Source organism: Macaca fascicularis, chromosome 14, assembly GCF_037993035.2.
Source record: "Macaca fascicularis isolate 582-1 chromosome 14, T2T-MFA8v1.1".
Taxonomy (NCBI): domain Eukaryota; kingdom Metazoa; phylum Chordata; class Mammalia; order Primates; family Cercopithecidae; genus Macaca; species Macaca fascicularis.
The window spans coordinates 86781760-86796294 of NC_088388.1; positions in this window are offsets into that span (position 1 = coordinate 86781760).

Here is a 14535-nt window from a genome sequence, read left to right on the forward strand (position 1 = left end):
GTTTGGCAGTTAAAAATGTTTAAGAGGTCTGAGTATCTCTAATCTGTACTCCAGATAATGGGTTTGCATCCTTTCCTCCTGCCATAAAACACGTGCAATTATGATAGGAAAGCAGTGGCAAGGTGTTTTCTGCCTGTTGTATATTGCCAGGGAGTAAGGATGCCAGGGAAGGTAACTAGGTTGTTCTTGCTCAGAGGGCAAGTGCCGGACAATGACACTGCAGAGGCCCATCCAGTGCACAAAGGTATGGTCTCCATGCCGTACTTTCTAGTCTGCCTTTTTTTGGGTAATTTATTCTTCAGTAATTGCTTATTCATTGACTTTTTCTGTAATTACTTTTTTTTTTTTTTCAATTTGTTCATCAGCTTTTCTGATTGCCAAACAATGTGCTTTAAGTGTGGTAGGCTGACTCTGTGATGAATGATTATAAATGCACATATTATTTTCTCTTAAACATTTTTAAAAGCTAATTTATCCACAACTTCCTGTTTGAACATTGCAGTCATTTAAATAGATTTAGGAAAAGGCAAACTCTATAACAACCTTTAGTTAAAGATGCATTTGGGACTTAAAAACTTCAAGGGAATTAATCGCTAATTCACCTTGAAAGTATTCTGACAAATATCCTCTCTTTTGCTTCCATGACTACAAAATTCTGCTGTTTTCAGATTAACCTAGGATAAAATGATTGTATGCTTTATAAATTTTAGAACACTCCTGCAAAGGAGTTGGTATTTCTTAAGATAAGGAAATGGAGGACTAGAAAGGCAAGTAACTACACACAGAAAATTTAGGGAAGATCATTAACTATTGGGTACCATGATCACTACCTGGGCGATGGGATTAATCGTACTCCAAACCTTAGCATCATGCAATATACCCATGAAACAAACCTGCACATGTACCCTGTTGTATCACTTCATTTTCTCACTGCTAGAAAGACATACCCGAGACCGGGTAATTTATAAAGAAAAGAGGTTTAATTGATTCACAGTTCCCCATGGCTGGAGAGGGCTCAGGAACCTTACAATCATGGCAGAAGGGGAAGAGGCAAGTCTTACATGGTGGCAGGTGAGCGAGAGTGACCAAGAACAGGGACAACTGCCTTATAAAACCATCAGATCTTGTGAGAACTCACTCACTATCATGAGGACAGCATGGGGGAAAATGCTCCCAGGATCCATTCACCTCAACACCTAGGGATTCCAATTCAATATGAGATTTGGGTGGGGACACACGGCTTAACCATATTGCCTCTGAATCTAACATAAAATGAAAGTTTGAATGATTTTAAAAAACCAAATAAATTTAGGAAAGATCAGGCATGAAACTTTGTATAGGAGGTGCCTCTCAGCAGTGTGGATAGTGAGGTATAAAGATAGAGGTAATATCTCTCCCGACTTCTGGAATTTCAACTTTACTAATAGCACATATTAATTTAACAATCAAATATTTTCGTAAAGCAAAATAAAATTACCTAATGATTGTGATTTTCTTGTTTCTTATGATGTTTGATCTGTATACAATGGAATAATTTGTGGGTGTCTTTGCTTCCCAAATTATTTCCTGATTTCTGTCAATTGAATATTCAGTTCAGTCAATACTCCTTTGAATCAATTTTCTGATTTTCCTCTACCAGATTAGCCATCTAATATATCATTATTTTTCAATAATATTCAGACAAGAATATTTATTAAATACCTACTCTGTGCCCAGAATTGTGGAAGGCGCAGAATGGTGGTAGGAATACAAACTGACAATCAGCCAGGTGAAGTGACTCAGGCCTGTAATACCAGAACTTGGGAGGCTGAGGCAAGAGGATCTCTTGAGCTCAGGAGTTTGAGACCAGTCTGGGCAACATAGTGTAACCCCCATCTCTACAAAAAAATAGAAATTAGCTGGATATGGTGCTGTGTACTTGTGGTCCCAGCTACTTGGGAGGCCGAGGTGACAGAATAGTTTGAGCTCCAGAGGTCAAGGCTGTAGTGAGCCACGATTGTGCCACTGCACTGCAGCCTGGGTGACAGAGCAAGGCATTGTCTCAAAAAAAAAAAAAAAAAAAAAAAAAAAAAACCGCTCGAAGCCTAATAATGGATAATGTTTATTGAGTACTTATATGCTGGAGAGTATTTTCAAAGCCTTACATGAATTACCTTATTTTATTTCTCACAATAACCCAATGAAGAAAACTATTATAATCTACCATTATATACTATATATTGTACACTATTTATTATATTGTTAAATGATATAGCATAACATTTAATATTATAGGATTGATAGATTATAATGATATGCAATATCAAATATATTAGATATTGTACATCATTTTATAGATAAGGAAATTAAATTTTTATGAATTAATTAAATAAAATTTAATTTCCTTATCTATGAAATTTTGAGACAGAGTCTTTCTCTGTTGCCCAGGCTGGGGTGCAGTGGTGTGATCTCGGCTCACTGTAACCTCCATCTGCATGGCTCAAGTGATCTTCCCACCTCAGCCTCCCAAGTAGCTGGGACTATAGGCATGTGCCAGTCTGCCTGGCTAATTTTTGTATGCACATATTTTTGATAGAGATGGGGCTTTGCCATGTTGCCCAGGCTGGTCTCAAACTCCTGGGCTCAAGTGATCCACCAGCCTTGGCCTCCCAAAGTGCTGGGAGTACAGGTGTGAGCTACAGTGCCTGACTGGAAATTAAGTTTTAGAGAAATTAAGGAAATTGCCCAAGGTCAGATTGCTGATAAGTGACAGACAGGATTTGAATCCAGCATGTTAGACTCCAGAGCTTAATTGCTTAATTTTTTAAATGGCTTTCTGAGGGATTTATTACATAGCTGGAGAGAGACAAGACACATACACCACACCTCAAAACCCCACCAAAAGCCGTACAAAATAGTACTGGGCAAAAGTCATAGTTTATGATTAGCCCCATGTCTGTCACTTCAAAGGCATGCATTTTAGGGTGTGGAATAGACTAAATAAGTGCCAAAGAGCATGGATCAGGGCCTCAGTGCTGTAGGAATTCAGATAAGATCAATGAGATGTAGTGTTGCTAAGAAAGGCTTTGTGAAAAAGGTGGACTTTCAGGCTGGAGCATGGCAATATTTAAATAGGAAAGTCCAAAAAAGCATGAGCAAAGACCAAAGGTAACAGTGAGTCGTGGATGTATCTCCAACAGGTAGCAGATCATTTGGCTTACACAATGAGTCCATGCTGAGAAAGGTGAGAAATGTCAGAGAGGACAGGAAAGCCCTGAGACTGGTACCTTGGAAGCTTGACTCAGCAGTCTAGATTTACTGTGAGTGATGGTAATAATGGTGACAATAACAATAAACAATAAACAAGCTTTACAGTTGGCCCTGTGCTTTCAAAGACATAATCTTAATATATGTGTTTGTAGAATATTAATGTGGCAGAAAATGGATTGCAGTAGAGAATGCTTAGATTCAGTGAGGCTCATTAGGACATTACTATTAGCCAGAAGTGCAAAAAGGAGAGTTTGAGCTAGGGTCCGGGTAATTAAGGGGACCTGGAGGATGTAATAGCTATTAAATGTCTACTGTGTGCCAAAGACATTAAATATGCTGTGTTAATGTTCAAAAGAATTATATGTTATATATGGTATTCTGACATGAGCTCAAGGCCTGGTTCTAACACTTACCAATTGTGTGACATTAGATAAGCTATTTAAATGTTCACTGCCTCATGTTGAGCATCTATCAAATGCCAGCATTGGGCTAAGTCTAGGAAAAGAATGGTGAAATAAACAGTCACTGTCCTTGTACTTATGAAACTTACAGTCTATGAGGAAGACTGATATTAATATGTAAATATATAGTTTTCCATTGGTGCATTAAAAGTTACCACCAATTTAGTGGCTTAAAACCATCAATCGGTCACTTAAAAAAATCCCAGTAGTTTATTTCTCACAGCTCTGTAGTTCTGAAGTCCAGACTGGCTCAGCTTGTTTCTGTGCTCCTGGTTTCTCAAGACAGGAATCAAGGTATCTGTTACCTCGGCTCTTATTGGATGGCTTTGGGAAGAATTGGCTTCTGAGCTCATTGAGATTGTTGGCAGAATCTAGTTCCTTGTGGTTGTGGGACTGAGGGGCCCCTGTTTTCTTATTGGCTGTCCACTGGGGGCCTCCCTTAACTCTGGCAGGACTCTCTCCAGTCTGAGCACCCAGGCCCCTGTATCTCAGAGGCAGCACAGCAGGCCAAATCCTTCTCACACGTGGAATCTCTGACTTCTCTTTGTACCACAGCTCTCTGTCATCCTCCTTTACTTCCATCTAGAGAGTGTTCTTTCCTTTTAAGAACTCCTGACTAGATTGGATCCACCTAGATAACTCAGGATACACGTTGTATTTTAAAGTCCATAACCTTAATTCCAACTGCTAAGTCCCTTTTACCATGTAACATAACATATCACAAATTCCAGACATTAGAACATCTCACAGTGGGGGAGGGAAGGGGTGTGTGTGTGTGTGTGTGTGTGTGTGTGTGTGTGTGTAAGGGATGGAGGACATTATTCAGCTTACCAAAACTTCCAAAACATATCACAAATATGCTTAATTATCTTTATTTCCATAGCCCCAAACCAGTCTTTCACATGGACTGTTACCATAGACCAAATTAGTCTTTCATTTAGACTATTACCATGGACTTCTAAACAGTTTATCTGCTGTCGTTCTTGCCCCTTTCTAATCCCTTCTCAAGGGGCAACCAGAGTGATCCTCTAAAATATGTTGCTTAGGTCCTGTCTCTCTACAGCTTCCGTTGTTCTGACAGCCAAGTTCCTCATTCTGACCACACAGACTTGTGAGACTGACATCTTTTTTCTTCTTTAGCCTGTATTTATTTATTTATTTATTTATTTATTTTAATTATTATACTTTAAGTTCTAGGGTACATGTGCATAACGTGCAGGTTTGTTACATATGTATACTTGTGTCATGTTGGTGTGCTGCACCCATCAACTTGTCAGCACCCATCAACTCATTATTTACATCAGGTATAACTCCCAATGCAATCCCTCCCCCCCCCCATAATAGGCCCCAGCGTGTGATGTTCCCCTTCCCGAGTCCAAGTGATCTCATTGTTCAGTTCCCACCTATGAGTGAGAACGTGTGGTGTTTGGTTTTCTGTTCTTGTGATAGTTTGCTGAGAATGATGGTTTCCAGCTGCATCCATGTCCCTACAAAGGACACAAACTCATATTTTTTCATGGCTGCATAGTATTCCATGGTGTATACGTGCCACATTTTCTTTTTTTTCTTTTTCTTTTTTTTTTTTTTTGAGACAGAGTCTCGCTTTGTCGCCCAGGCTGGAGTGCAGTGGCGGTATCTCAGCTCACTGCAAGCTCCGCCTCCCGGGTCTACACCATTCTCCTGCCTCAGCCTCCCAAGTAGCTGGGACTACAGGCTCCCGCCACCTTGCCTAGCTAGTTTTTTGTATTTTTTTAGTAGAGACGGAGTTTCACCGTGTTAGCCAGGCTGGTCTCGATCTCCTGACCTCGTGATCGGCCCGTCTCGGCCTCCCAAAGTGCTAGGATTACAGGCTTGAGCCACTGCGCCCGGCCCCCACATGCCACATTTTCTTAATCCAGTCAGTCACTGATGGACATTGGGTTGATTCCAAGTCTTTGCTATTGTGAATAGTGCCGCAATGAACATACCTGTGCATGTGTCTTTATAGCAGCATGATTTATAATCCTTTGGGTATATACCCAGTAATGGGATGGCTGGGTCATATGGTACTTCTAGTTCTAGATCCTTGAGGAATCGCCATACTGTTTTCTATAATGGTTGAACTAGTTTACAATCCCACCAACAGTGTAAAAGTGTTCCTATTTCTCCACATCCTCTTTTTTTTGTTTCACTCTACCTTCACTTCATCAGGCTGAAGTAACAATAACATACTTGTAGTTTCTTGTATAGACCAGTATTTTCTCACTCTTGAGTCTTTGCCCATCTAGAATTCTATGTCCATGGTGCTTCCTCCACTATCCTACCTCTTCCCAACAACCTAGTTTTAGCTTTTTCCTTTCTTTTTCCATCAGTTCTGAGCTTAGAAATCTTTCTGTTGACATCTCATTAGAAATTGGTCCCCACATGTTTCATATAGCATACTCTCCCCTTTCATAATATCGATTTGTAATGATAACATAATTAAACACAGCACTTAATTTATACCAGGCATTGTTCTAAAAACTTTTTTTGTTTGTTTTTTTTTTTTTTTTGAGGCGGAGTCTCGCTGTGTCGCCCAGCCTGGAGTGCAGTGGCCAGATCTCAGCTCACTGCAAGCTCCGCCTCCCGGGTTTACGCCATTCTCCTGCCTCAGCCTCGCGAGGAGCTGGGACTACAGGCGCCCACCACCTCGCCCGGCTAGTTTTTTGTATTTTTTTTAGTAGAGACGGGGTTTCACCGGGTAAGCCAGGATGGTCTCGATCTCCTGACCTCGTGATCCGCCTGTTTCAGCCTCCCAAAGTGCTGGGATTACAGGCTTCAGCCACCGCGCCCAGCCTAAAAATTTTAAATATAGTAACTCATTTAATTTTCTCAAGAATCTTATGTGGTAAGTACTATTATTACCTTCATTTTACAAGTGAAGAAACTGAAGCACAGAGTTGTTAAATACCTTGTCCTAAATGACAGGTAATAGGTAGAAGAACCAAAAGAATCCAGCTCCATAGTCTACCCTCCTAACTAATAGGTAACATTGCTATTACCTCTAATGAGGTACGCATGTGTTTTCTTATGGTGGTTGGCAGAATAACGTCCTCCAAAAGAAGTCCATGCTCCAATCCCAAAACCTGTGAATGTCACAAAGCATGACAAAATGAATTTTGTAGATGCAATTAAGGTTATCACTCAGCTGGCTTTAAGGAAAAGTATACTTAATTATCCAGGCAAGTCCAGAGAATTTTGTCCAGCTGAAAGCTAAGAGATGCAAGGGAAAAGGAAATCAGAGAGATTCAAGGAATGAGGGAGACTGGAGTCATGATTATTGGAGGGTCCATTTGGAAAGCATATGAAGAAGGAATGCTGTCTTCAGGAGCAAAGACTGGCCACCAAAATTAACAAGGAAACTGTGACCTCAGTCCTAACTACAAGGAACTGAACTCAGCCAACACTTTAAATGAACTTAGAAAAGGATTCATCCCCAAAGCCTCTAGAAGAAAACACATTCCTGCCAACACCTTCATTTTAGTCTTATGAGACTCTAAGCTGAGAACTAGCTGAGTCGTGTTATACCCAGACTTCTGACCTTCAAAACTGTAAGGTAATACATAATTGGGTGTTGTTTTAAGCTGCATCATTTGTTTTGATTTGCTATATTAGCCATAGAAAACTAATACAGAGGTTAAATAATCAGGGCTTAGTTATGACTGGAAGTGGGAGAAATGAAGAAATGGGGAGTGCTAATAATAAAGATTAGCATTGAAAAACTTGGATGTCATTATTTAGTCAACAGAATTTGGGGGGAAATTCAGTTGAGGGAAGGATTTAGAGCTCAGAAGTTCTTTGTTAAATATAGTTTGAAATATGTAAACCTGGTAGTCAGATATATCAGTTTAGAGCTCATAGACAGGTCCTGGGTTTAGAACATGCATTTAGGAGTCACTGACATGCAGCATCATTGCTTAATCTATAAACCTGACAGTAGTACTAGTTATGGTGAAGGGTTGCTATGAGACACAAATGGCATGATGTGTATACAGTACCAGAGCAGTGCCTAGAATTTGATAAGTGCCCAATAAATGTTTGGTATTATGATTTCAAACTTATTTATGAGGAAACTGATGCTCAGAAAGTTTCAGAAACTTGCCAATGTGTCTGGAAAATGGTGGAGCCAAGACTTCAACCTAGATCTGCCCATTATGCAGTTTGTTCTCTTTCTCCTGTGCCATAGGAGATAGTAAGTCTTCATTCGAACATGTAGAAGCATCCCTAAGGTGTTTTCTTTAGTTGTCATGGTTCTTGGTTAGAAACATGAGAAACCAAATCTGACTAATTGAATTGGAGAAACGAATGCATTGGGTGTCTTATAGAATCCTAGAAAAGCTGGGGAACTACACTAAGAAAATGAGCAGAAACCAAGGGAAGTCAGGGGACAGAAACCAGCCAGAAGAACTATTGGACGAGGGCACCTCTGCCACCAACTGGAACTAGGCTGTGTGGTGGGTACTGTCACCACCAAAGGCTCCGGATGCTGGTTATACTTGTAGTCGCTGCCAGTCTTGATCTTGGATGTTGTAGCTACTATCTCTGAAGCGTTTGGAATAAACTCTCTACTGTCTCTACTTTCTTTGATTCACTCCCTCCGTATTAAGCCCTGGCTTAGGGCATTGTAGCAAGGATTCTATTATGGGCCAAATCGTGTGTCCTCGCTTCCCCCCATTGAAGTTCTAACCCCTAGTACATCATAATGTAACCTGTTTTAGACATAAGGTCTTTACAGAACTAATTAAGTTAAAATAAAGTTTCTAGGGTCGGCCCTAATTCAGTACGACTGCTATCCATATCAGAAATAAAATGTTGTCATAGTCATATACAAAGGGAAGATCATGTGAAGATAGAGGGAGATGTCCATCTACAAGCTGAAGAAACAGACCTGGAGCTGGTCTTTCCCTCACAGCCTCAGAAGGAAGCAAAACCTCTGCCAACACCTTTATCTTAGACTTCCATTTTCTACAACTGTGGGAAAATAAAAGCTACCCAGTCTATGTATTTATTATGGCAGCGCCTAGCAAACTAATACAAATATGAAGGAGATTCACATAGTAATCTCCTTCTTTGTCTGATTCTTCAATTTTACCAATTGACATCCAGGACATCTTTTCTTCTCAGCATTAGAATCAGGTCCAGGACACCAAATATAGCTTTTAACCTATACTTTTTCTTCAACAAGTCTCAAAATATCTACACAATATACAGTCATAATGATGTGGGGGAAGCTTTCTAGAATAATGCAATTTCCCCTATGTAAGGAATGCTAATGAGCAGATTCTGCATATTAGAAAACTGACTATAAGACCAATAATTGTGCTAGTTATGGTAAAGGGTTGTTATGGTAAAGTCTTTAAGAAAGACTTGAACCCTTCAGACAATTTCACCTCTGAAACACTACATTGAAAACTAACTTTGGGTTTTTCTACAAACAATTGTGTAGTTAGATGACTAAATATATTTCTCTTTAATCTGTCCTTTCTCTGGCATTCCTTTTTCTGGCAAATAAAAGTTCTATCTACCTGATTTCTCAGTCCAGAAACCTGAGTAATTTTTTTATTTTATTTTTTATTTTTTACTTTCTGATTCACCTTCCCCATTCAATTAATCATTGTGTGCTGTTGACTCCAGTACCTAAGGCAGTAGTCGACCCCATCCATTTTTCTCATGCCCTTTGCTACTATCTGAGCTCAGCATACCATCATCTCTCCCCAAAATTACCACCACAAAATCCCAATTGTTTTTTTTTATTCCAGGGATCATTCCTCCAATCTTTCCTGCATACTCTAGCTAGAGTCTTCTATGCGGCAGGTTGATTCTGGAGAGCATTTAAATCCTTCATTGGTTTTCCATGGCCCTCAGGATAAAGCATAGGAATTTTACAGCATAGTTTACTCAGTTCTTGACTATCTCTCTAGTCTTTGCCTCCTTCTGTGATCTTACCTTTTCTTTTTCCCACAGTCCTACGCTCTGCTCTGGCCATAACAACAACATTAAATTTCTTTTTATACTCATTGTCTCCAGGATTTTGTACTTTAAATTCCCACTGTCTGGAAGTTGTCACCCACTCTTTCTTCCTAGAACTCCCATTTTAATGAAAAGTTTTTATTTAGATGTCAGATCTCAGTGCCTCACTTACTAGGTGAATCACACTATGCAAATTACTTAGTCTTATGCTTCAGCTTTCTCATCTGTAAAATGGGGATATCAAAGAATTCTCTTCAATGAGCCATTGTGCAGAATAACAGAATTAAGTTTTATAAAATGCTTATGATAGCCAAGTGATCATTGCGAGCACTCAATAAATGGTAGTTATTACTATTTTTTAATGCCATTCTCTTTGAGCATGATTTCCTTATCATACCACTCCTGAACTCAAAACTGAGTTTGGAATGCTTCCTGCATACTTACAGAGCTCCCTACCTTTTCCCCATTTAGCTCATATACGTTGTTTAAAGTGTTGGGTGCTTGTCTGTGAGCTCCATGAGGGTACATTTGTATTCCTTATGTAAAGAACAATGTGGATAACTAATGCATTTTTCTTAAATGAATGAGATTCTTCTATTTTCAGTTCTTCCAGAAGAGGCATCAAGTGTGATCTATAATTTACTCTGGTAGGCAACATCTAGAGCTCTAGAATGTTTTTCTGACCTTCTAGATCTGCATAAGCCATAAGTATTAAGCAAAAGATTAGAGAGATACAGCAGTGGTATGGTATAAGTGTCATAAGCAATGATTTAACTACTGGACCAAATTAAACTAATGTTTACTGAGAATCAGTTTGGTGCTAGTCAATTATTATCACTCAGTCTTCACGAATATCAAATGAGTCAAGCATCATTTTGCTTATTTTATACATAGGCTATCTGTAACTGATATATATAAATAAGAATCAAGCATACTATGGGTTTTTTTGCTCAAAGTCACACAGACAGTGTTCCTTTGAAGCTAATTCTTGACTAAAGTCTTTGCATTTTCCATCTTACCAAGATGGATAGCCATTCACCTAAGGGAAAGGTAGTGATGACAACATGAAATATTACACATATATATAATAATATTTGGAGATTTTGTTGACATACAAGATTCCAAATTATTAGTTTCTTGTCTTCTTGTGAATTGATCTTTCCGAAAATTACCTGCTCTTAAGCATTCAGAGTTTAACTCTTAGTAAGTTTTTAATAAATACTTGGTTACTGTTTCATGTGTGAATGTTGCTTAATACCTTGTGATACATGTGCAGCACTTCCCAATAATACAATATAGGAATAAATGCTTACTTTTTTTTTTTTAGATGGAGTCTCACTCTGTTGCCCAGGCCGGAGTGCAGTGGTGCGATCTCGGCTCATTGCAAGCTTTGCCTCCCGGGTTCATGCCATTCTCCGGCCTCAGCCTCCCAAGTAGCTGGGACTGCAGGCACCCGCCACCATGTTTGGCTAATTTTTTTGTATTTTTAGTAGAGACAGAGTTTCACCATGTTAGCCAGGATGGTCTTGATCTCCTGACCTCGTGATCCGCCTGCCTCAGCCTCCCAAAGTGCTGGGATTACAGGCGTGAGCCACCGCGCCTGGCCTACTTACATTCATTTTTATGCAACAACCAGCCTCAGGAATTAGCAGCTACTTTTTAACAGAAATCATTCTTAACTTACCAGTTCAATCTTTCTCCAGTTGGTATTAAGGTGGCTTTGTGAGATCTGCCTCTTTTGAAGGGGCAATTATACCTAACAGTAATTGAGCTCTCTCGAGAAAACTGGGTGGTCTTGTTGCTTTTATCAAGGAGAAGCATTCATCTTGAACAAACCTTTTCTGGGATAAATAAAACACCAGTGATGTGGGTGTATCTGAACCCCATGGTGGGCATTCATCACTTCATATTTCTATGTTTTAATTCAAATCCTACACTGTGGAAACAACATATGACATCCTGAAATAGTTCTGCCAGCTCATCCTCTGTTAACTTTAAAAATATCTAACATTTACTGACTGCTTACTATGTGCTGACACTGTGTAAAACTCATTACTGTCATCATCTTACTTAATGCTCATAACAACCCTGGTGAATTTGAATGTATTCTCCATTTCACAGGTAACTTGTTCAGACTGCCTCAGCCAGTAAGAGGCATAGCTGAGAATCTAATCTAGGCTGTATCACTGCAAAGTCCATGTTCCTAATCACTATGCTATGTCACTTTAGTAAAGTGTGCTACTATCCACCGGACATAAGAGAGATGTTAGACTGGAGTAATTTTATCCTAGTCAGAAGCCTAGTGAAAGATCCTTTATTTAATGGTTTTTGTACATTTTGCTACTAGAAAGTAAATTCCTAGTGCTTTTATTGTCTCTACCTGTTGCTTATAAATGTGTTAATAGATTTTAGTCTTGTGTTCTTTGATCAGGGACCATCTTTTATACTTCATGAGTATCTCCAAATATGTAATGCATTGCTTTGCAGTTGAAAACATAGAATAATGCTTTGCTAATTAAAGTAAATGACCAGAGATGTTGTAGAAAGTCCAGATTCAGACAGATAGTGGTCTACACGGGTCTGGATTTTGACCTGTGTTTATCAAATGCACAGGAGTATACATAGGCTATATTTGGCTGCTTTCTAATTATAGGTTGCCTGGCTTTTCAGTTGTTCTTTTTCAGTGACATAGGATGAACAAATCAATCAAGCTATGCTTCTTTAATTACAGTGTACCAAAACCAACTTGGGTAGAGGGAGCAAAATTACACGATTTAAGATACTTTGTAACACATCAAAGAAAAAACCATCTGTATTACATTTTTAACTGTCAAACTTATCAGCAGAAGCAAAATAATTTTTACTTGAGAAATAGCTAAACAAACTCTTTTATTTTTATTTTTTTTAAAATTTATTTATTATTATTATACTTTAAGTTGTAGGGTACATGTGCATAACGTGCAGGTTTGTTACATATGTATACTTGTGCCATGTTGGTGTGCTGCACCCATCAACTCGTCATTTACATCAGGTATAACTCCCAATGCAAACTCTTTTAATATGATATATTGGAAAAGCAATGAAGTAGAAGATAGAGATTTATCTGACTTGGATACTAAGAAAGTTAGGGAAAATTTCTCCAGCAACCTCCATTCATATTAACTTACTGATAATTGGGATAGCATAAACTGGATGAAACTTTTGAGTATAATAAGAATGAACCTTCATTTGGCCAGTAAAGAGAAATCTTTTTATCTGTCCTGCATATCAGCAGGTTTCAGTCAGATTGGTTGTGGCAATGCATATGATACTGGTTTCAAAAGTACAGAGGATGAAAACAAAAGAACAAGACTAGATCTCATTATATAGACCAGTAATCCCATGTAATATTATTAGGGAAACTGGGCCCTCGGCAACAGGAAAATATTGCAAATTATTTTACACGAAGAAGGCTCTATTTGTGGCTACTATTTGGTGGAAAGGAGAGAGAAAGGGGACATAGAAAAAGAAGCAGCAGAAGAGAAGTGATAACAAATAAAAGGAAGAGTTGAGAAGGTGTTGAAGTTACAAATTAATGGTCACTGCCATATGGCTTACTGAAGTTTTTTGGCATTCAAGCTAAAGAAGAGAAATAAATCCCCTATTTGCTTGGCGAAATTATGAAACACGGGGAGTCATGATGGGTCCTGGACTTTGGAGTAAGCAAATAGCATAAAACTAAGGTGCCCAAGTGGTAACTAATTTGGCCTCTGGTTATCTGAAAGTTGGTGATTGGGATTTTGCCAAGTGTTCATCAAGAAAATGACCTCTCTACAAAGTCCAGTGGAATGACGGACTACCTGTTCAACCAGGGTAACACAGGTCCTACACACATGGAATCAATAGCTCAGCATCCTGGTAGGAAAGCTTATTTTGCAACATTTTATACTAATGCTAAATTAAGGTAGTATGTGTTATAGTTTAACCCAGTGATATAAATCTATTTTAAGAGTTTTTGTCTCATAATACTGAACTTTGTAGGAGTTCCCAAAGACAGAAATGTGTTGAAATGACATTACCATAAAAAGTAATGTAAAATTACTGGTGAATATGGATGTTTCTAATTTGTAAGACACATAGAAATCTGACTTTTAGCTTTATAGACACACCTCTACATAGGGTGGTTCAAATTAAAGCACTACTATTAATATACATTTTCATTTTATTACACTTTATTATTTTTTTAACCCATATTAATAACATCTTTCCCCTGGTCACCAAGGAACAGCTGTAGAGCATAGTGATTAAGGTTCATATTACAGGTATTAAGCATGACAACTCTGAAACCAGACTAAGTCAAATCCAAATTCCATCATTCCTGGCTCCTTAGTCACTCTGAGCCTCATGTTCATTGCCTGTGAAATAGTAACAAAACAGCTGATCATCTTTATGGTGTCCTGTGAGGACTAAATGAGTCATAAAAAGTATGAACCAGAATGTCCTGGGCAACATGGGATGTATAGTCACTCCACCTGTAGTTTACTCCTGCTTTCTGTTAAGGGACATTTGGAGAATATGAACATTTGGAGTAGTTTTATATTCTCTGAGATTCACTTGGCTGAGTGTTATCTTTTCTCCCTTTATTTTATTTTATTTTATTTTATTTTCTTCTTCTTCTTCTTGCTATTTTTTTTTGTTTTATTTTTCTTTGAAACACTTTGTCACAGAAAGGGAAGGGAATAAGATTCAGAGACTGAAAGATGCAATTATCTTTGTATAACCTGACGTTTTTGACATTAAAGTAGAATTTGAGAAGTGTCATGGATGAGTAAAGAAAAACACATCAGAGAGGCTACTT